Genomic DNA, 24,107 nt, shown 5'->3' on the forward strand with positions numbered 1-24,107 from the left:
ATAATAATGTCACTTGCACAACAAAAGAGGTTTAAAAGAAAATGAATGGGAGGCGGAAGCAGGGGCTTCTTCTCTAGCTGGTGTGAACCTGAAGGATCAAAGGGAGGTGGCCATGGTGCTCTGGGCAGGGGAAGGACAGGTAGGAAGGTTGGAAAGTTTGAGAAAGAAGGCCAGTGGGGCCGGAATGAAGGGGAAACTAGAAGGTGGTAAGACTGGAGTGGACAAAAATCACCAGGTCATGAAGGGCTTGGAGGACTTGATCGAGGAGTTCAGACTTTATTCTGAACGTGACAGGCAGTTCTGACGGGTTATTAAGCAGGAGAATGCCACATTCCGTTTGCCCTCCAGAGAGTGGAACAAAGTGGGGGAGAGTGGATGTCTGTTGAGCCGAGGAGCTGTATCAGTCACCTACAGCTGCATAACAAGTTATCCCATCACTTAGTGACTTAAAACAACATTTGTTAGAGCTCTCAGTTTCTGAGGGTCAGGAACTGGGGAGTGCTTAGCTGGGTGTCTAGCTCAGTGTCTCCCCTGAGTAGCAATCAGGATGTTGCCTGGAGCCACTGTCATCTGAGGGCTTGTCTGGGGCTGGAGGATGTGCCTCCACAATGACTCACTGCCGTGGCAGTTGGCTGGAGGCCTCAGCTCCTCACCATGTGGGCCTCCCCCTAGGATTGCTTGAGTGTCCTCACAGCATGGCAGCTGGTTCCCCCAGAGCAAGTGACCCAAGGGAGAGAGGCAGGAGGAAGCTCAGTGCCTTTTATGACCTAGTCTCCAAAGTCGCACACTGTCACTTCCGTCATACTGCATTTACTAGAAGCGAGTCACTAAGCCCGCCCACACTCACAGGGAGGGAACGGGGCTCTGCTCCTTGAAAGGGGATGTATCAAATAATCTGTGGAGCGGAGGCGAGTGCGGAGCAGAAGTTGGTGGCCTGGGCCCCAGGGCAGGCACGGGAGGAGGTACCAGATGCTGGCTCTGGGATCTGTCTGGGAGGCAGAATCACTAGACTTGCTGGTGGCTTAGACGGTGAGGAAGAAAGAGCATCCAGAATGCCTCCTGGACTTGACCTGAGCAGCTGAGTGGGTGGTGGTACCGTTCTCTGAGACTGGGAGTTCGAGGTGGATGCCAGAAGTCCAAGGGCGGCTATTGGATATACCAGTCGGGGGTTCTGGAAAAAGATCAGCTGGACAGAGAAACTGGGGAGGCTTGGCTGTGGACAGCCATTCATTGGGCGCTTAGGGCCTGTTGTAGACATTGCCTATGTCTGCGGGAACGAGACAGGTCTCTGTGCTCCGAGACACGGGAACAGCACGCACGTTAGGCGCCCGGGTGGCAGGGCGTGCCGGGTGCTTGGGCTGGGCAGTGGAAGGAGTGACTTAGTAGGAAGGGACGGACAGTTGTCGGGAGGAGGTGACAAATGTGACAGGCCCTGCCAGATGTGTTACCAAAGACGCTTGAGCAAAGCCACGGAGGCAGGATTCTAGAGTTCAAGGCAGGCATGTCAGGAGAGGCTCGGACTCAGTGCTGGGGTTGCCTCGCGTTTTAATCTTGCAGCCAAGCCCCTTTCTTTGGGGCGACTTTTCTGGAGGCGGAGTTTCCTGTACCCCTCGAATCTCCCCCCGCAACCCCCCCACCTCGTCTTTGTCTTTTTGTCCCATGTAACCCTCAATTGGTTTTTGTTCTAGAGGTGGGCCGGCCCACTGCCCAGCTGACCTTTGACCTTGGGTGGGGGCGGGTCTTGTTGCAGCTTGACAGTGATGAGCTCCTGGATAATCCCGGGGAGGCCCAAAGTGCCTTCTATGAAGGTCCTGGGGTAAGTGGCCCGGGGGCTCGGGGAAGGCCGTGGGCTCCAGGCATCACCCAAGTCGCCTGTGGTGGCAGCCAGTGGGGGAGGGGAGAAGGGGTCACACTCGTCCCCTGAGGCACTTTGCCGGGAGGGGGGCAGGGGGCAGCCACTGAGGGGCAGTGTGGGGTGGAGGTGAGGCTGGAGCTGCTGGACCCCCAGCTGTGCCCTCCGGCCCCTCAGAGAAGGAGGTGTGGTCCTGAGTCCCTGGCCTTGGAGGGCAGCTGCTACAGAGCTGGAACAGAGGCAGAGGCTGGCTCTGGAGTTCACAGTGGGCAGGGCGGGGGCGCTGGGGGGTCCTGTCCCGGCCCAGCCATGGGTGGGGTGTGTGACCTGGGGGAAGGGGATCGACTGCTGTGGACCTCAGTCTCCACCTGGAAGATGAAGGCAGGGGTGATGAGCAAAGCCCAGAGCGGGGAACACAGTGGACTTTTATTGAGCACCTACTGTGTGCCGGGCCCATTACTCAGTGCCAGTCGTCCCTCCCTCTTCTTCCTCTTCTGTGGCCTCTCCCCTCCCCGCTTCGCTCCCCATCCCTCCCCCTCCTTTTTCCTCCTCCCCCCTCTTCTCTCTCCCTCCCACTCCCCCCTCCTCCGTCTTCATTAACATAACTATCAGTTACCAAATACCTATCATATGCCAGGTCCTTTACAGTAATTTTCATTTAGTCCTCACAACAACCACAGTAACATTCCAAATAATTTATCTGGCATAATATAAATGACTAAATCCAGAACCCAACAAATACACATTATGTTCATGTTATTACATTTACGGACCAGTAACAATGTGCATTATTCTTACCCGTGCCATCCTCTTAATGCCCATAACGTCCTGGTCAGGTTCTCAGCACCTCCTGTACGTGACGTCAGTGAACGTCACGACTGTCCTAGGAGGCGGGTTTGGTTATGGCCATTTAGCGGTTAGGAACTCAGAACTGCCTGGTCCTTGGTTGGGGGCTGAGCCGGAGCCCCATCCTGCCAGGCACTGCCCTCCACTCAGCAGCAGGATGACCCCTTTCCCCTGTCTGGGAGGCAAGGAGGGAGCAGTGCCCACCTCACTGAGCTGTTATTAATGACAACATGGACAGTAATAATGACGGTAAGAACGATAGATGATGTTTCTCGCGTGCCAGCCAAGAGCCACGTACTGCTCTGAGCCATCCACAAGGATTAACTCAGAATCTTTCAAACTACAGGTGTTGTTATTTTTTTTTAATTTTATTTATTTTATTTATTTATTTTTGGCTGCGTTGGGTCTTCATTGCTGTGCGTGGGCTTTCTCTAGTTCCAGCGAGTGGGGGCTACTCTTCGTTGCAGTGCGCGGGCTTCTCGTTGCAGTGGCTTCTCTTGTTGCAGAGCATGGGCTCTAGGCGTGCAGGCTTCAGTAGTTGTGGCTTGCGGGCGCTAGAGCGCAGGCTCACTAGTGGCGCATGGGCTTAGTTGCTCCGCGGCATGTGGGATCTTCCCGGACCAGGGCTCGAACCCGTGTCCCCTGCATTGGCAGGCAATTCTTAACCACTGTGCCACCAGGGAAGCCCCCGAACTACAGGTTTTGATCCATTGCCTGGTCAAGTATCAGTGGGTTTTCCATGCCCTTGGCATAATTATTATTTGTGGAATATTTGCTCTAAAATGCATGTATAGATTACACACTCGTGTCCTGGATTGCCATCCCGGAAAGCATTTAAGAAACATCAGGTTCGGGACTTCCTTGGTGGTGCAGTGGTTGGGAGTCTGCCTGCCAATGCAGAGCCCTGGTCTGGGAAGATCCCACATGTCGCAGAGCAACTAGGCCCCTGAGCCACAACTACTGAGCCTGCGCGTCTGGAGCTTGTGCTCCGCAACGAGAGGCCGTGACGGTGACAGGCCCGCGCACCGCGATGAAGAGTGGCCCCCGCTTCCCGCAACTAGAGAAAGCCCTCGCACAGAAACGAAGACCCAACGCAGCAAAACAACAACAACAACAAAAAGTTAAAGGGCATTAAAAACAAACAAACCAGATATATATGGGTAGGCATTTTCCATCCCAGTTACAGAATGAGAAAACTGAGACTCAAACAGGGAAAATGACTTGCCCAAGGTGGCAAAGAAGGAAGAAGAGCCAGGCTGTAGATTCTGGTTCATCTGATGCCAGAGTCCTTTCCCCAACCACAGTGCCCGCACCGCTTCCAACTCAACTTCCTCCTCTGCTCCTCCTCCCTCCCCGTCTTTTCAGATGTACTGAGCTGCAACCTGGCCCTTCTGTGAAGCCTCCTGACACCACCGTTTGCCCTGCTCCCCTAGCCAGTCCCTCCGAAGGCAGCACACAGTTACAGACACAATCACACCTTTAAGCCATCAATCCTCTGAGGTGTCCCTCTTCCTCATCTCAGTTAATAGCATCTACTCAGTTGCTCAAACCCCAACCTGCCCTGCCAACCTCCATCTGTCCTTTTCCTTACCAGCTCTCCCTGTGACGTGAGGCCCATCAGCAAGTCTGAATCTACTTCTAACGTGATCCCTAATGCTTGCGCTTCTGGCCTCTTCACTGCTCCTCCAGCCCAGGCCACCATCTCCGCTGAGAGCCTTCCAGCTACTCTCCAGGATTCCCGTCTTGCCGTCCACGGCCCCCACACAGCAGCTAGAGCTTTGCACAGCCTCCCCTGGTTCCCATGGCAGAGTCTGTGCTTTGCCTCACCGGGGCCTGGAAGTGGGTCTCAGCCTCAGCAGCATCCTCAGTGTGGCTTCCCACCCCCGCGCCATCCACCTGCCAGCGTCTGCCACTCCGTCACTCCCTCGGACTTGGCCCCCTGCTGTACTTTCCTCATGTCACTTTGTGGTGGACACAAGGTCTGACTCCCCAGTGGCCATTTCTGCTTGCTCTTCTTTTCCTGGCAAATGGGATTCCAGTTTGGATCGGGTGACAACAAATTTGAGGGAGCACACTGGTTCTCCCCACTCCTGGAACTGGGGGGAACACAACTTATGCTTTTGTCCTGGAGAGAAATCTTGAGGGTCTGGGATAACGGTGGCCACTTCCCTTTCCACTGCCACGGATCAGTTTAGAAAGAGCACGGGCTACAGTTCTGGCCGAGGAGACGTGAGGGGCGTTCTGTGGGGCGCTGCTACAAGCTTTCCTCACTTTTAAAAAGGGGAACAAGGAAGGGAGGGAGCTGCTCTCTGCCCTGCACCCTCCGAAGGTTTGGGTGCTCCGTGTACAAGAGGGGATTCTTGCTGCAGCTGCTGCAGCCGAGTTGCAGATGCTGGCCACTGCTGGCAGGCCTTGACTTCACCGTGGAGCCACTGGCACCACCACGTGTCCTGAGAGCTTAAACCTACGCTGACTCCTCTGTTACTACGGCCAAAACCATATGCACTATAGATATCTAAACTCACCTTTTTGCTGCTTTATCACTCCTACCTTCCCGCTCCTAAAATGTAAGCTCTGTGAGGGGAGGGGCCTGTCCCTCCATCACTATGTCCCCATCACGTGGACTGGGCATTGTCTGGCACAGCTACAGCAGGTGCTTGATAAATGCTGGCTGCATTCAAGTATGAGGCTCCTCCAGGGCAGGGACTCAGTCACTGTGGCTTCTGGGAGCGGCAGGGGCTCAAAAGCCTTCGCTGGATCAACAAGCAGGGAAGCCAGAAGACAGCTGCTTAAAAAACTAATTTAATAATATATAAGGAAAAACGTACAAAAACAAACTAACAAAGGAGACGCAACAGGGCTCGAGGTGCCCATGCCAACTAGCTGCCCACGCAGAGGGCCGATGCCAGCCCCTAGCTCGCCCTCCTCCTCCTACAGTTGGAAGGGCTCCACGGGCCACCTTGCCCTGACGGTGGGATCCACGTGGTCCTGAAGGCGGTGCCACTTCATGTGGGCATTCCGACCCTTGATCTTGCCAAACACCCTGAGGAGGCACCAGAGGACACAGGGGTCAGAGCAGGGGAAGGCGGGTAGCCCTGAGGGGGGCACCCAAGAGGGCTGAGGGCAGGCGGTGTGGGAACGTCCAGGGAAAGGACGGTACCTCTCACACTCCCGGCAGGGAAAGAAGCCCTGGCCCTTGCTGCTCCCCGGCAGCTCAGGGGTCCGCTTCGAGCCGGTGTTGGGGCTGGAGTTGGGGATGGACTCCCTCCTGTAACTCTCAGTAGTCCTCTGTAATTCGGGGGTTGGACGGTGGCTGCGTTTCCTCCGAGGGCTACGAGTGACCTGCAGAGGGGGCAGAGGTGATGAAAGGGTGCTGACCGCCCCGCCGCCCTTCTAAGGGAGAAGCAGGTGTCCAGAGCGTCCAGACGTCACGGGGTGCACCCCCCCCACCGCCACCCAGCTTGGATGGGCACCGGGCATCCAGATCCGTGCTGAACTCCTGAAGCCCTACCCCGAGACCCTCTACCTTCGCTTCTGTCCTGTCTGCTTCACCCAGCTCTCTCTTGACCCTCTTTTCTGGCACTGGGGCTCGGCCGCGGTCAGAATCGATCATTATTTTCTGAGTGTAGTAGTACTCAACACACTGGGCTACTGTTTTAGTCTGGACCTAGTGGAGGAAGACAGAGGCCGGCTAAGGACAGTGCCTCAGGAGCAGCAGTGAGGATGGCGTTGACGCCCTAAATCCCCTCCCCATGGGGCCAGCTGCCACTTTTTGAAAGCCCTCCTGAAACGTCTCTCCCCTATGGCTTGGTATGCTCCTCTGCTACGGGGGACAGAGAATCACAAAGTCCTCCTGGGGATGAAGGAGTTCAGAGAGAAGCCACCAGAGTCAACACCATCTAAGCTCTGCATGCTCTGAGCAACAAGGCTGGCCCAGGAAGGCTTCTCTCCAGGAAAACGCACACAAAGGTACACACGAGGACGCTCACTGTGACATCATGTGGAGCCACATGTCTACCGACTGGGACTAATTAAAGCAGAGTGTCCTTACGTGGTGGATACCTCATAGCCTTATGCGACAGCTAGGCAGAGCCCTCCAAAAAACTGAAGAGGAAGGAATACTTCCCAACTCAGTCTGTAAGTTCAACATTTCTCTGATACCAAAGCCAGACAAAAATATTACAAGGAAACAAGGCTACAGACCAATGTCCCTCATGAACATAGATGAAAATTTTTAAACAAAACTTTAACGAACAGAATCCAACAATATATATATGTATATATATATATATATATATATATATATAAAGGACAATATACCATGACTAAGTGGAGCTCATCCCAGAAACGTGAGGTTGGTTTAACAATCTAAAATCAATGTAATTCATCATATTAAACTTAAAAAAGAGAAATCATATGAGCATCTTGATAGGTGCAGAAAAAGCATTTGATACAATCCAATGTCCATTCCTGATGTAAACTCTCAGCACAATAGGCATAGAAGGAACTTCTCTTCAACCTGATAAATGATACCTACAAAATCCCTACAGCTAACGGTGGAGTGGTTTCCCCTCAAATATCATGAACAAGGCAAGGATTTCCACTCTCACCACTTCTACTCAATACTGTACTGGTGGTTCTAGAGTGCAAAAAGGCAAGAAAAAAAGTAAAGGCATCCAGGTTGGAAAGGAAGAAATAAAAGTGTCTTTATTTGCAGATGATATGACTGTCTATGTAGAAAATTCAGTGGAATCCACAAAGAAGTTACCAAAACTAGTAAGTTAGTTTGGCAACATTTCAGAACACAAGATCAATATAAAAATCAATTTTATTTCTATACATACTAGCAACAAACCATTGGAAACTGAAATAAAAAAGAACTCTATAACATCATAAAAATCACAAGTACTGGGCTTCGCTGGTGGCGCAGTGGTTCAGAGTCCGCCTGCCGATGCAAGGACACGAGTTCGTGCCCCGGTCCTGGAGGATGCCACGTGTCATGGAGCGGCGGGGCCCGTGAGCCATGGCTGCTGGGCCTGCGCGTCCGGGGCCTGTGCTCCGCGGCGGAAGAGGCCACAATGGTGAGAGGCCCGCGTACCACAAAAAAAAAAAACCCAACAAAAACAGAAAAAAAACCAAGCGCTTAGGAATAAATCCGACAAAAAGTATGCAACAACTGTACACTAAAAACTTCAAAACATTGCTGAAAAATTAAAGATTGAAATAGAGCGATATACCCTGTTCACGAGTCAGAAGACTCAATATTGTTAAGGTAACAACTCTCCCCAGTTGACCTATAGAGTCAAAAACAGTACCAATCAAGTTCCTAGCAGGAATTTTTATTTTGAAATTGACAAGTTATTTCTAAAATTCATAGGGAAATAAAAAGGATCTAGAATACAAAAAATAACTTTGAAAAAGAATAACAAAGTTGAAGGACTAACATTTTCTGATTTCAAGACTTAGAATAAAGCTACAGTAAGAAAGACAGTATGGGAATAGCTTAATAAAAGACAAACAGATCAATGGAACAGAATACAGCGTCCAGAAGTAGATGCATATATATATGGCCAACTGATATTTAACAAAGGTACAAAAGCAACTGAGTGGAGAAAGTATGGTCTTTCCAACAAAAGGCATTGGAACAATAAATATCCATATGCAAAAAATGAACTCACCTTGTACCCCATAAAAAAATAAACTTAAAATGGATCATAAATCTAGAAATAAAACCTAAAACTAGAAAACCTCCAGAAGAAAACATAGGGGAAAATCTTTGTGACTTTGGGTTAGGCAAAGATTTCTTAGATACAACACGAAAAGCACAGTCTATAAAAGAGAAACTAGTAAGTTAGGCTTAAGCAAAATTAAAAACTTTTCTTCGAAAGACACTGTTAGGAGACTGACAAATTGCATATTGGGAGAAAATATTTCCAAAGCATATATCTGGATAAAGGACTGGTGTTCAGAACAAAATAAGAATTCCTACAGCTCAATAAAAACACAGACACTCCAATAAAATCAGAGGCAAAAGATATGGACAGCTCACCAGAGAAGGTGCACATATAGCAAAAAAACACAAAGATGCTCAGCATCATTAGTCATTAGGAAAATGGAGTCAGATGCTACTGTACACTCATTAGAATGGCTAACATTAAAGAGACTTAGCATACCAAGTGTCGACGAGGGTGTGGAGCAACTGGACCTTTCATAACCTGCTGGTGGGAATGGGAAGTGGTATAGCCACTTTGGAAAACAGTTTGGCAGTTTCTTCAAAAGTTAAACATACATCTATTGTAAGTTACCCTCATTCCCCTCCTAGGTATTTATAATCCCACCCCCATCTCTGCAAAAAAAAAAAAGAACCCAGTACATGTCTGTACAAAGACTTGTACGTGAATGTTCAGAGCAGCTTTATCTGTAGTCATCAGTAACTGGAAACTGCCAACAGGTGGATGATTAAATGAATAGTGGTCGGTCCACACTGTGGTATACTCCTCAACAATAAAGGGATGAACTATGGGTACACACGACAACATGGATGAATCTCAAAATCATTAGGTTGAGTGTAAGAAGCCAGACAAAGCAGATCACATGCTGTATGATTATTCCATTTATATAAACCTCTAGAAAATGCAAACTAATTTAGAGTGACAGAAAGTAGACAAGACTTGACTAGGGACCCGGGTGGCAGGAAGGAAGGGTTGCAAAGGGGCAGGAGGGAACTTTGGGGGGTGACAGATATTTTCATCATCTTGATCATGGTGGTGGTCTTACAAGTGTATAAATATGTCAAAAACATTAAATCTTACACTTTGATTATGTGCAGTTTGGCGTACATCAAGTTACAAAAAGAGCAAAATAATCAGCAGGATATTAAGTATATGATGTCATCCTTCTTTGAGAAAGTGCATATAGGTGTGTAAAATCCGTATGGGCAGTAAATACCTGTCAGGTTATCAATCAGAAGTGGGATTGTGGGGAGGGGCCTGGAGGGCTTTATTTTGAACATGGGATTCATTTCTGTACCGTTTGGGGTTGTTCAAAGCAATGGCATTTCAGTTGTCAACTGTTCACAGCATGAGCAGAGTATCGCCCCTGACAGGCCCTGCAGTTCTAGCGCCTCGGCCGTGTGAAGGAGCCTTGTCTACACCAGCCTGCCATGTTCGCCTTACCATCTTGTGTATCAAGTAGAAGTCCTTCTTGTAGGCACAGAACGCCTTCTTAAAGAGCCTCTTCTCCATGGAGGTCCAGATGTCCAAACCTATTGGAGAAACAGCCAAGAGGAGGAAGAATGTTTCTCCTTCTGGGACCACAGCCACGGCTGAAGTGCAGACTCCCCTCTTTTTTTAGGCCACCGAGCGCCCATTATATGCCAAGATTTCTGCTAAGCCCCTTACTTGCTTTATCTCACACAATCCTCACAAAAACCTTAGCAGGTAGGGGCTCTTACCATCCCCACTTGACAGGTGCAGCAACTTGAGGCTTCCTCTGGTTAAGAGACTTGCCAAGGGCAGGCGTGGGCCCCTGGTTGCCTCCAGGGCAACTCCAAGGCTGGAGTGCTCAACTGCGGAACGTGAGCCCACCCCAACCTGGCACCCACCTTGTGGCCACGAAGAGCCCACGAGGGAACCAGTGGAAAGGGGAAGGTTGGGTCCAACTAGAGAGCAGCACCCACTGAGTCCCCCAGAGACGACGGGCCCTTCTGGGAGGGCAGGTGCAGGCCCCAAGAGAACTCCGGGAGGCACGTGCAGAGCTTGCCATGGAAACTGACTGGCTCGCAGGGGCCTCAGCCAGGCCAAAACCACGCGGGCAGCCACGCTCGTTACCTGTGTAGTGATAGTTGGCGAGAGGGTGAGTCCGTGGCTTCTGGGGTCCTCTCAGTAAGAGGGTCTCCAGGGCAACCTGGAACGAGAGGAGTGGTGGGCAACTCTCTGAGAGAGGGAAGGTGAGGTAGACGCCCGCCTTCATTCTTTCATTCGTTCAGAAAATATGTGCAGCCCTCCCTAAAGCCACCCCTACCCCAGGGCGACTCAAAGTGTGGTCGGTCTGTGGACTGGCCACCAGCTGTGAACCACTTGGGACACACTGCCTACAGCACTAAGCAGACTGGTGAGTGCAGCTGACGTTACCTTTTTCATAGCAAGATTTACTTGATGACGAAACAGTGTGTGGACTTATTCTGGCACAAGCTCCTTATTTCTTCAGGGAGCAGCATTTGGAGTGGCACCGCCCCCGCCCTACCCCATGTTATGTTCCTCATAGCACTAATCTTATTTTTTTTTTTTTTTTTTTTTTTTTTTTTTGCAGTACGCAGGCCTCTCACTGTTGTGGCCTCTCCCATTGCAGAGCACAGGCTCCGGACGCACAGGCTCAGCGGCCATGGCTCACGGGCCTAGCCGCTCCGCAGCATGTGGGATCTTCCCGGACCGGGGCACGAACCCGTGTCCCCTGCATCGGCAGGCAGACTCTCAACCACTGCACCACCAGAGAAGCCCAGCACTAATCATTATCTATCACTTTTAAAAAATGTATTTCATGTGCTCACTCTCCTAAAATGTAAGCCCTGCAAAGAGAGGGCATTTGTCTTGCTCAACAGCGTAACCCCGGTCAGGACTAGCTATGCAGTTTGCAGGACCCAGCGCAAAATGGAAACACGGTGCCCTGTGCTCAGAAACTATTAAGAATTTCAAGATGGTGGCAGCAGAGCATTACACCAAGAATGGGCCCCTGAGCTGGCCCCAGCCTGATACCATGACATCACCAGGTATCAGGAGGACCCAGTAAATGTGTGCTGATTACTCTGCTGAGCACCCACCACGTGCCAGCCACTGCCTCTCAGCTTGAGAAAAAGCACCATGTAGCCCTGACTCTTGGGTCTCCAACTCGGGTGACGTGACTTCCTCCCCCACTACACACAGTTGGACTTCTTCATTTTCTAAACTTCAGGATTGTGAGGAGGGTCCTTGGAGAAGGCAGAGGCATTTCTGTTGCATCAGAGGTTTTTATACACCATTTTTAATCAAAAAGTGAATGTTCAGTAAATAAACCAGATTAATGCAGGCCCTGAGTTGGTTCTGCTAGGCACCGCCTCCCCAGTGCTGCGCTGAGATGAGGTAACGCTGGAGGAATCCTGGTGCTCTGCTGTCACCCCAGATAAATAACTGATTGAGCCCGTATGTGTGCATTTCCCCTACGTTCAAAAGGACACCACCAGTCCCAAAGCGACCAGGGAGAACGGTGGGTGGCCAGCCTTTGGTTCTCGTGAGCTGCAAAGCCCCAAGTAGAAGGCACGTGTCTTGCGCCTAGAGCCCCTGGCCCTAAGAGAGCAGGGAGCTTCCCACAGCTCCTCTGAGCCCACCCTCGCCTGCACCTCACCTGGATATTGCCCTGGGCTTCATGCAGGCAGTGCAGAGCGAGCTCCAGGTTGGTGCCCCCGCCCGGCATCACGCTGGAGCAGGCCACGTTGCAGAGATCGGTCACTGTTTCCAGCAGGCAGCCCGGCAGCGGGAAGGAGAGGAGACACAGAGGGTCAGCAAGTGCCAGAGAGGAAACCTCCCCAACAGCACAGATGGGGCGGGGGGCCCCTGTCACCATCTCCCTCACCTCTCTGCTAAAAGCAGGCTGAGGGAAGGGAGGGACAAGGAGGACGGGCAGAAACCCTGCTCCTGGCACCTGCTCTGGATGGCCTGCCCAGCTACTGGGTGAGAGGAGAGGTGGGGCAAGGGACTGCAGCACAGCAAAGCAGTCCTGCGCTGAAGGCCAGCTCTGCCCACCCCACCCCCGCCTGGGGATCACTGCTTCTTGGTCAAGGTGAGAACTGGGAGGAGAAACCCCTTGGGGATGGAGAAGGGCCCTCGGGAACCTGGCCCCAAAGTCTCAGCCACCTCTATCCTGTGTTTTCGGGTTGGTCATCACATCTCCCCATGGCTTCCAGACCAGAGTAGCTACATGCTCGTCACTTCCAGCCAGTGATCTGTCCTGGAGCTCTGGGATCTCAGCCTGAAACTGGCTTCCTATGTTGATGTGTCTGAAATGAGGCCACACACACGGACATAAAGACATATGTGTGTGACCAAGATGGGAAATACAAGAGAGATGTGCGGTGAGCCCTGCTCAGCAGGGCTGTGGAACCCACCTTTTGGCCATCTCTCAGACACAGGGAGTGCTCATCAGCCCAGTAGACACGCGCAGGTATTCCAGAGACCTCTTGAGGGATACTTCCTTCCTTCCTCCAATTGGCTTTATCGCCAGATTTCTGGCTTCAGGCATTTGGGGTCTAGGACAGGGGAGGTATGTGCTGATACCTGGCATTCTTTTGTATCCAAGGTAACATCCAAGCTACAAAACAGTATCTCACTGCGCCGTCACCAATTCTACGTAGAACCCCAGGGTGCTGGGCATTCTGTCCCCAGAGATCCAACTATGGTATGTCTGGACAGAAGGAATATTGGGGAAACGCCTGGAAAAATCCACCACTTCTCTCCTAGGGAGGCTCTGGATCTAGACCTGACTTTGCCGTGATGAAGGCTCCCTTGGGAAAAACCGACACTGGAATGCAAGGAGGGTAAAAGCATCCCCACATTGCAAGGACTCTCAGGTTTTAAGTCTGTTCCAACTCACGGTTCAGTGCTGATCTTGCTGTTGGCCTTCACCACACTGATGCCAAAAGAGCCATCCATGTGACCTGGAAAACACCCAAGGAAGAGCCTCAAGAAGACTGGCTACAACTGACCCATGAGGCCCTTTCTGCCTGCCTTTCTAGAGCAGCTAAAAGCAGGCTCTTCAAGATTGCATGGTATACACACACTACTGTATATAAAATAGATCATCAACAAGGACCTACTGTATAGCACAGGGAACTATACTCAATGCTCTGTAATAACCTATATGGGAAAAGAATCTAAAAAAGAATAGATATGTGAATATGTATAACAAAATCACTTTGCTGTATACCTGAAACTAACACATTGTAAATCAACTCTAATCCAATATAAAATTGAAAATTAGAAAAAAAAGATTGCATGGTATGGAGTTTCCTCAAAAATTAAAAGTAGAACTACCATATCATGCAGCAAACCCACTTCTGGGTATTCATCCAAAAGAACTGCACTCAAGACCTCAAAAAGATATCTGAACTCCCATGTTCACTCCAGCACCATTCATAATAGCCAAGATGTGGAAACAACCTAAATGTCCACTGACAGATGAGCACATAAAGGAAATGTGACATAAACATACAATGAAATACCATTTAGCCTTAAAAGGAAATTCTGCAATATGCAACAACATGGATGACCATTGAGGACATTATACTAAGTGACATAAGCCAGTCACAGAAAGAGAAATACGGCATGACTCCACTTATATAACGTACCTAAAGTAGTTGAATTCATATTGATAGAATCAAAGAGTGGAATAGGGGTTACCAGGGGTTGGGGGAGTGGGAAAGGGGAGGTTACTAATCAATGGGCATAAAGTTTCAATTAATCAAGCTCTAGAAATCTGCTGTATAACATTGTACCTATAGTCAACAATACTGTAATGCACACTTAAATCTTTGTTAAAAGAACAGATCACAGATCAACTGTTCACATCACAATAAAATAAAATAAAAAGATTGCATGGAATGGAAAAGGAATCTATGAACTTCCGGGTAGGATGGCGGAAGAGTAAGACGCAGAGATCACCTTCCTCCCCACAGATACACCAGAAATACAGCTACACGTGGAACAACTCCTACAGAACACCTACTGAACGCTGGCAGAAGACCCCAGACCTCCCAAAAGGCTCGCCCCGCACTCCGTGCCCCTCCCTCCCGCCCGGCCTCAGTGAGCCAGAGTCCCCGAAGAGGCTGCTCCTTTAACCCTGTCCTGTCCGAGCGAAGAACAGACGCCCTCCGGAGACCTACACGCAGAGGCGGGGCCAAATCCAAAGCTGAGACCCAGGAGCTGTGAGAACAAAGAAGAGAAAGGGAAACCTCTCCCAGCAGCCTCAGAAGCAGCGGATTAAAGCTCCACAATCAACTTGATGTACCCTGCATCTGTGGAATACATGAATAGACAACAAATCATCCCAAATTGAGGAGCCAGGAGTCAGTGCTGTGCCTCTGAGGTGGGAGAGCCAACTTCAGGACACTGGTCCACAAGAGACCTCCCAGCTCCACATAATATCAAACAGCGAAAATCTTCCAGAGATCTCCATCTCAACACGAGCACCCAGCTTCACTCAACGACCAGCAAGCTACAGTGCTGGACACCCTATGCCAAACAACTAGCAAGACAGGAACACAACGCCACCCATTAGCAGAGAGGTGGCCTAGAATCATAAAAAGTCCGCAGACACCCCAAAACACACCACCAGACGTGGACCTGCCCACCAGAAAGACAAGATCCAGCCTCATCCACCAGAACACAGGCACTAGTCCCCTCCACCAGGAAGCCTACACAACCCACTAAACCAACCTTAGCCACTGGGGACAGACACCAAAAACAATGGGAACTATGAACCTGCAGCCTGCAAAAAGGAGACCCCAAACACAGTAACATAAGCAAAATGAGAAGACAGAAAAACACACAGCAGGAGAAGGAGCAAGATAAAAACCCACCAGACCTAACAAATGAAGAGGTAATAGGCAGTCTACCTGAAAAAGAAGTCAGAATAATGATGGTAAAGATGATCCAAGATTCTATTTCCAAGATCCAAAATCTTGGAAGTAGAATAGACAAAATGCAAGAAACAGTTAACAAGGACCTAGAAGAACTAAAGATGAATCAAGCATCGATTAAAAACACAATAAATGAAATAAAAAATACTCTAGATGGGATCAATAGCAGAATAACTGAGGCAGAAGAACGGATAAGTGAGGTGGAAGATAAAATAGTGGAAATAACTGCTGCAGAGCAAAATAAAGAAAAAAGAATGAAAAGAACAGAGGACAGTCTCAGAGACCTCTGGGACAACATGAAACGCACCAACATTCGAATTATAGGGGTTCCAGAAGAAGAAAAGAGAAAGAAAGGGACTGAGAAAATATTTGAAGAGATTATAGTTGAAAACTTCCCTAATATGGGAAAGGAAATAGTTAATCAAGTCCAGGAGGCACAGAGAGTCCCATACAGAATAAATTCAATGAGAAATACGCCAAGACACATATTAATCAAACTGTCAAAAATTAAACACAAAGACATATGAAAAGCAGCAAGGCAAAAACAACAAATAACACACAAGGGAATCCCCATCAGGATAACAGCTGATCTCTCAGCAGAAACTCTACAAGCCAGAAGGGAGTGGCAGGACATAATTAAAGTGATGAAGGAGAGAAACCTGCAACCAAGATTACTCTACCCAGCAAGGATCTCATTCAGATTGGATGGAGAAATTAAAACGTTTACAGACAAGCAAAAGCTGAGAGTGTTCAGCACCACCAAACCAGCTTTACAACAAATGCTAAAGGAACTTCTCTAGGCAAGAAACACAACAGAAGGAAAAGACCTACAATAACGAACCCAAAACAATTAAGAAAATGGGAATAGGAACATACATATCGATAATTACCTTAATTGTAAATGGACTAAATGCTCCCACCAAAAGACACAGATTGGCTGAATGGATACAAAAACAAGACCCATATATATGCTGTCTACAAGAGACCCACTTCAGACCTAGAGACACACACAGACTGAAAGTAAGGGGACGGAAAAAGATATTCCATGCAAATGGAAACTAAAAGAAAGCTGGAGTAGCAATTCTCATATCAGACAAAATAGACTTTAAAATAAAGACTATTAGAAGAGACAAAGAAGGACACTACATAATGATCAAGGGATCGATCCAAGAAGAAGATATAACAATTGTAAATATTTATGCACCAAACATAGGAGCACCTCAATACATAAGGCAAATACTAACAGCCATAAAAGGAGAAATCGACAGTAACACAATCATAGTAGGGGACTTTAACACCCCACTTTCACCAATGGACAGATCATCCAAAATGAAAATAAATAAGGAAACACAAGCTTTAAATGATACATTAAACAAGATGGACTTAATTGATAGGTATAGGACATTCCATCCAAAAACAACAGAATACACATTTTTCTCAAGTGCTCATGGAACATTCTCCAGGATAGATCATATCTTGGGTCACAAATCAAGCCTTGGTAAATTTAAGAAAATTGAAATTGTATCAAGTATCTTTTCCGACCACAATGCTATGAGACTAGATGTCAATTACAGGAAAAGAGCTGTAAAAAATACAAACACATGGAGGCTAAACAATACACTACTTAATAACGAAGTGATCACTGAAGAAATCAAAGAGGAAATTTAAAAATACCTAGAAACAAATGACAATGGAGACACGACGACCCAAAACCTATGGGATGCAGCAAAAGCAGTTCTAAGAGGGAAGTTTATAGCAATACAATCCCACCTTAAGAAACAGGAAACATCTCGAATAAACAACCTAACCTTGCACCGAAAGCAATTAGAGAAAGAAGAACAAAAACATCCCAAAGTTAGCAGAAGGAAAGAAATCATAAAAATCAGATCAGAAATAAATGAAAAAGAAATCAAGGAAACGATAGCAAAGATCAATAAAACTAAAAGCTGGTTCTTTGAGAAGATAAACAAAATTGAGAAACCATTAGCCAGACTCATCAAGAAAAAAAGGGAGAAGACTCAAATCAATAGAATTAGAAATGAAAAAGGAGAAGTAACAACTGACACTGCAGAAATACAAAAGATCATGAGAGATTACTATAAGCAACTCTATGCCAATAAAATGGACAACCTGGAAGAAATGGACAAATTCTTAGAAATGCACAACCTGCCAAGACTGAATCAGGAAGAAATAGAAAATATGAACACACCAATCACAAGCACTGAAATTGAAACTGTGATAAAAAATCTTCCAACAAACAAAAGCCCAGGACCAGATGGCTTCACAGGCGAATTCTATCAAACATTTAGAGAAGAGCTCACACCTATCCTTCTCAAACTCTTCCAAAATATAGCAGAGGGAGGAACACTCCCAAACTCATTCTACGAGGCCACCATCACCTTGATACCAAAACCAGACAAAGATGTCACAAAGAAAGAAAACTACAGGCCAATATCACTGATGAACATAGATGCAAAAATCCTCAACAAAATACTAGCAAACAGAATCCAACAGCACATTAAAAGGATCATACACCATGATCAAGTGGGGTTTATTCCAGGAATGCAAGGATTCTTCAATATACGCAAATCAATCAACGTGATACACCATATTAACAAATTGAAGGAGAAAAACCATATGATCATCTCAATAGATGCAGAGAAAGCTTTTGACAAAATTCAACACCCATTTATGATAAAAACCCTGCAGAAAGTAGGCATAGAGGGAACTTTCCTCAACATAATAAAGGCCATATATGACAAACCCACAGCCAACATCGTCCTCAATGGTGAAAAACTGAAACCATTTCCACTAAGATCAAGAACAAGACAAGGTTGCCCACTCTCACCACTCTTATTCAAAACAGTTTTGGAAGTTTTAGCCACAGCAATCAGAGAAGAAAAGGAAATAAAAGGAATCCAAATCGGAAAAGAAGAAGTAAAGCTGTCACTGTTTGCAGATGACATGATACTATACATAGAGAATCCTAAAGATGTTATGAGAAAACTACTAGAGCTAATCAATGAATTTGGTCAAGTTGCAGGATACAAAATTAATGCACAGAAATCTCTGGCATTCCTATATACTAATGATGAAAAATCTGAAAGTGAAATCAACGAAACACTCCCATTTACCATCGCAACAAAAAGAATAAAATATCTAGGAATAAACCTACCTAAGGAGACAAAAGACCTGTATGCAGAAAATTATAAGACACTGATGAAAGAAATTAAAGATGATACAAATAGATGGAGAGATGTACCGTGTTCTTGGATTGGAAGAATCAACATTGTGAAAATGACTCTACTACCCAAAGCAATCTACAGAGTCAATGCAATCACTATCAAACTACCACTGGCATTTTTCACAGAACTAGAACAAAAAATTTCACAATTTGTATGGAAACACAAAAGACCCCGAATAGCCAAAGCAATCTTGAGAACGAAAAATGGAGCTGCAGGAATCAGGCTCCCTGACTTCAGACTATACTACAAAGCTACAGTAATCAAGACAGTATGGTACTGGCACAAAAACAGAAAGATAGATCAATGGAACAGGATAGAAAGCCCAGAGATAAACCCACGGACATATGGTCACCTTATCTTTGATAAAGGAGGCAGGAATGTACAGTGGAGAAAGGACAGTCTCTTCAATAAGTGGTGCTGGGAAAACTGGACAGGGACATGTAAAAGTATGAGATTAGATCACTCCCTAACACCATACACAAAAATAAGCTCCAAATGGATTAAAGACCTAAATGTAAGGCCAGACACTATCAAACTCTTAGAGGAAAACATAGGCAGAACACTCTATGACATAAATCACAGCAAGATCCTTTTGGACCCACCTCCTAGAGAAATGGAAATAAAGACAAAAATAAACACATGGGACCTAATGAAACTTCAAAGCTTTTGCACAGCAAAGGAAACCATAAACAAGACCAAAAGACAACCCTCACAATGGGAGAAAATATTTGCAAATGAAGCAACTGACAAAGGATTAATCTCCAAAATTTATAAGCAGCTCATGCAGCTCAATAACAAAAAAACAAACAACCCAATCCAAAAATGGGCAGAAGACCTAAATAGACATTTCTCCACAGAAGATATACAGACTGCCAACAAACACATGAAAGGATGCTCAACATCTTTACTCATTAGAGAAATGCAAATCAAAACTACAATGAGATATCATCTCACACCAGTCAGAATGGCCATCATCAAAAAATCTAGAAACAATAAATGCTGGACAGGGTGTGGAAAAAAGGGAACACTCTTGCACTGCTGGTGGGAATGTGAATTGGTACAGCCACTATGGAGAACGGTAAGGAGGTTCCTTAAAAAACTACAAATAGAACTACCATATGACCCAGCAATCCCACTACTGGGCATATACCCTGACAAAACCATAATTCAAAAAGAGACATGTACCAAAATGTTCATAGCAGCCCTATTTACAATAGCCCGGAGATGGAAACAAACTAAGTGTCCATCATCGGATGAATGGGTAAAGAAGATGTGGCACATATATACAATGGAATATTACTCAGCCATAAAAAGAAATGAAATTGAGCTATTTGTAATGAGGTGGATGGACCTAGAGTCTGTCATACAGAGTGAAGTAAGTCAGAAAGAGAAAGACAAATACTGTATGCTGACACATATATATGGAATTTAAGAAAAAAAAATGTCATGAAGAACATAGGGGTAAGACAGGAATAAAAACACAGACCTACTAGAGAATGGACTTGAGGATATGGCGAGGGGGAAGGGTAAGCTGTGACAAAGTGGAAGAGCGGCATGGACATATATACACTACCAAACGTAAGGTAGATAGCTAGTGAGAAGCAGCCGCATAGCACAGGGAGATCAGCTCGGTGCTTTGTGACCGCCTGGAGGGGTGGGATAGGGAAGGGTGGGAGGGAGATGCAAAAGGGAGGGGATATGGGAACATATGTGTATGTATGACTGATTAAATTTGTTATAAAGAAAAAAATACTATACTTTATAGATGTGCAGTTTCTTGTATGCTAATTATATCTCAATAAATCTGTTAAAATATCTGCATAAAAAAAAAAGATTGCATGGAAGGGGGATAAGACTTCTGAAAAAGTAGAGTAAGGAACTCGGCAAAACAACAAATTTACTGACAAAAATCATTCAAAAAAAAAAAAAGAACAGTAAGCCAAAGTCTCTGCAAGTTGTCCTAAAGGCATACAGCATTTTAAGAAATACTCATTCAAGAAAATCTACTAAATCTTGGTAAGAACAGTGAGAGTCTGTGGCACTGGAGCCATGGCCCACTCCCTTACCCACCTAGCCCCCAGCTCTTTGTAACGGAAGCTCTACCCAGGTAGGTGCAGCCAAGGAGATGGGCGCTTCTTCTTCCCCTGGCTCCCATGCTTAAAGAATTAAAGTAAGATAAAATAAAAATTTCTCATCAAAGAGAAAATGCCAACAAGAGATGGAAATTATTTTTTTAAAAAGAAACAAATGTGGACTTCCCTGGCGCTCCAGTGGTTAAGACTCCGTGCCTCCACTGCAGGGGGCATGGGTTTGATCCCTAGTCGAGGAACTAAGATCCTGCATGCTGTGCGATGTAGTCAAAAAAGAAAAAAAAGAAGAACCAAATGGAAATAATTCAGGGGTTAAAAAAGTACAATAACCAAAATAAGGCTCAACAGTAGATCTGAGCTGGCAGAAGAAATGATCAGCAAACCTGAAGATAGAACAATGGAGACTACGAAATCTGAAGAACAGAGAGAAAAAAAATGTACGAAAGTGAAGAGAGCCTCAGAGAAATGTAAGATGTGAATAAATGCAAGAATACATATGTAGTGGGAGTACCAGAAAGAGGGGAGAAAGGGACAGAATATTTAAAGTATTAATGGCTGAAAACTTCCCAAAGTTGATGAAAAACAATATGTATATCCAGCAAACTCTATAAACTCCAAGAAAGATTAACACACAGAGATCTACATCCAGACATAACATAGGCAAAATGTGGAAAGCAAAAATAAAGACAAGATCTTGAAAGCAAAAAGGGAAAAACAATTTGTTACATACAAGGGCACTACAGTAAAATTAACAGCTAACTTCTTAACAGAAACGATGTAGGTTACAAGGCAATGGGATAATATATTCAAATTACTGAAAGTAAAAGAGTGTCAACCAAGTATCTTATATTCAGCAAATTATCTTGCAAAAATGAAGGTAAAATAAAGACACTCCCAGATAAATAGAAACTGAGAATACCTGTTGCTGGCAGACTTGTCTTACAAGAAATATTAAAGGTGAAATATTATTCACCCCGCAAAATGGAACAAAGTGCTGATACATAGTGCAACGTGGATGAAACCTAAAAACATCATGCTAACTAAAAGAAGGCATTCATAAAGGACCACATACTGTATGATTCCACTCATAGGAAATATGCAGAATAGCCACATCAATAGAGACAAAGTAGATTAGTCGTTACCCATGGCTGGGGATGGGGAGGATGGAAAGGAGGGACTGCTAATAAGTACAGGGCTTCTTTTGGGGATGATGAAAATTTCTGAAAACTGATGGTAGTGATGGTTGCACAGCTCTGTGAATATACTAAAAACCATTGAATTCTATACTTTAAAGGGATGAATTGTATGGTATGTGAATTATATATCCCTAATAAAAATAGATACTAAAGAAAGTTCTTCAGATTGAAAGCAAATGACATCAGATGGTAACTTGAATCCAAACCAAAAAAAATAGCGAAGCGCTAGTAAATATGGGTAACTATAAAAATCACTATGATTACATATTTCTTTTCTTAAGTGCCTTAAAAAATAACTGCATAAAACAATATGTATTGTGGGCCTCTAACATATAGAAATATAATATATGTGACAGTAACTGCACAAGGAGCACAGCTGCATTGGAGTAAAGGAATATCACCTCAGACAGTAACTCAAATCCACAAGAATAAATGAAGAGATCAGAAATGGTAAATAAGAAGGTTAATATAACAACCTCTATAAATCATGCTTGCTTTCCTTTATTCTCTCAGTGTTTTTACACGAAATAAAAGTATATAAAGCAATAAACATGACCAGTAAGGTATTACTGGGTCTCTCACATATAATAGCAAAAGAGTTAGAAGGAAGAGAGCTAGATAGGAGCAGTGTTTCTATATTTCATTGTTAGCGAGTTATTACACATCCTAACAGATTCTGATAACACATATATTTTAAGTGGTTTAGAGCAACCACTAAGAAATGACTAAGAAAAAGTGAAAAATTAACAGAATTAAAATGTTACACTAGAAAATACTCTCTTAATACAAAAGAAAGCAGGAAAGGAGGAACAGAGGGAGAAAAAGACATGTAACGTATAGAAAATAGAAAGCAAAATGGCAGATGTAAATCCAACCATATCAATATAACATTAAACAAGAATAGATTAAACAAACCAAGCCAAAAGGCAGAGTTTCTAAGACTGGATAAAAAAACACATGATCCAACTAATGGTGTCTAGAGGTAACATGCTTTATTTTCAAAGACACAAATAGGCTGAAAGTAAAAGAAGAGAAAAATATATACCAAGAAAACAACAACCAAAAAAGAGAATGGAATGACTATACTAATGTCAGGCACATTAGACTTTAAAACAAGAAAATATTACCAGAAATAATGATAAAATTATTGTAGTAATGACAAATGAAGTCACAATCACATCATAATGATAAAAGGTCAAGCCGTGAGGAAGATGTGACAATTACAAACATATACACACCTAAAAACAGAACCCCAAAATACACCAAGCAACAAACGACAGAACTGAAGGATGAAATAAACCATTAAAAAATAATAGTTGGAGGTTTCACTACTTTCAACAGTGGATAGGGCACCTAGGCAGAAGATCAACAAGGAACTTGAAACTAACTAGACAAAACAGACAAAATACAGCATTCCACTAAACATCAGTAGAATACATTCTTCTCAAATTCACATGGAACATTCTTCAAGACAGACCGGATTCTAGCCCATATAACATGCCTCAATAAATTTTAAATTTTAAAATAAATTTAAGGGAATTCCCTGGCGGTCCAGTCATTAGGACTCCACGCTTCCACTGCAGGGGGGATGGGTTCGATCCCTGGTGGGGAACTAAGATCCTGCAAACCACACAGCACAGCCAAAAAAATTTAAAAAAAAATTAAATAAATTAAATTGAAAAAGAAACAAAGTATGTTCTCTGACCACAAGAGGATTAGATTACAAATCAATAAAAGGCAGCAATTTGGAAAATTCACAAATATGTGAAAATTAAGCAACACACTCTTTAATAGTGTATTAAACAGGAAGTGCAATGATTAATTAGAAAATACTTTAGCTGAATGAATATAAAAACACAACATACTAAAACTTACAAAATGTAGCTAAAGCAATGTTCAGAAGGAAATCTATAGCTGTAAAATGCCTGTATTAAAAAAGAAGAAAAATCTCAAATCATTTATGGTCAACTGATTTTCCACAAAGGCACCAAGACAGGGCTTCCCTGGTGGCGCAGTGGTTGAGAGTCTGCCTGGCGATGCAGGGGACATGGGTTCGTGCCCCGGTCTGGGAAGATCCCACATGCCGCGGAGCAGCTGGGTCCGTGAACCATGGCCACTGAGCCTGCGCGTCCGGAGCCTGTGACCCGCAACGGGAGAGGCCACAACAGTGAGAGGCCCGTGGGCCGCAAAAGAAAACAAAACAAAACAAAG

General features: G+C 45.4%; 1 pseudogene across 1 annotated transcript in view; it reads right to left on the reverse strand.

Moving 5' to 3' along the window:
* Positions 1 to 5,484: 5,484 nt before the first annotated feature.
* LOC307066831 (zinc finger protein 541-like) overlaps positions 5,485 to 24,107 on the reverse strand; it is a 34,482-nt pseudogene continuing 15,859 nt past the window's right edge. The window contains exons 9-16 of the transcript in view: positions 13,322 to 13,385; positions 12,586 to 12,728; positions 12,077 to 12,180; positions 10,528 to 10,603; positions 9,874 to 9,962; positions 6,225 to 6,365; positions 5,859 to 6,040; positions 5,485 to 5,741 (exon numbers count right to left, since the gene is read on the reverse strand). The product of the transcript in view is annotated as a zinc finger protein 541-like (transcript). The remainder of the gene's footprint in view (positions 5,742 to 5,858; positions 6,041 to 6,224; positions 6,366 to 9,873; positions 9,963 to 10,527; positions 10,604 to 12,076; positions 12,181 to 12,585; positions 12,729 to 13,321; positions 13,386 to 24,107) is intronic.

This window comes from Hyperoodon ampullatus, assembly GCF_949752795.1.
Source record: "Hyperoodon ampullatus genome assembly, chromosome: 18".
NCBI lineage: Eukaryota > Metazoa > Chordata > Mammalia > Artiodactyla > Ziphiidae > Hyperoodon > Hyperoodon ampullatus.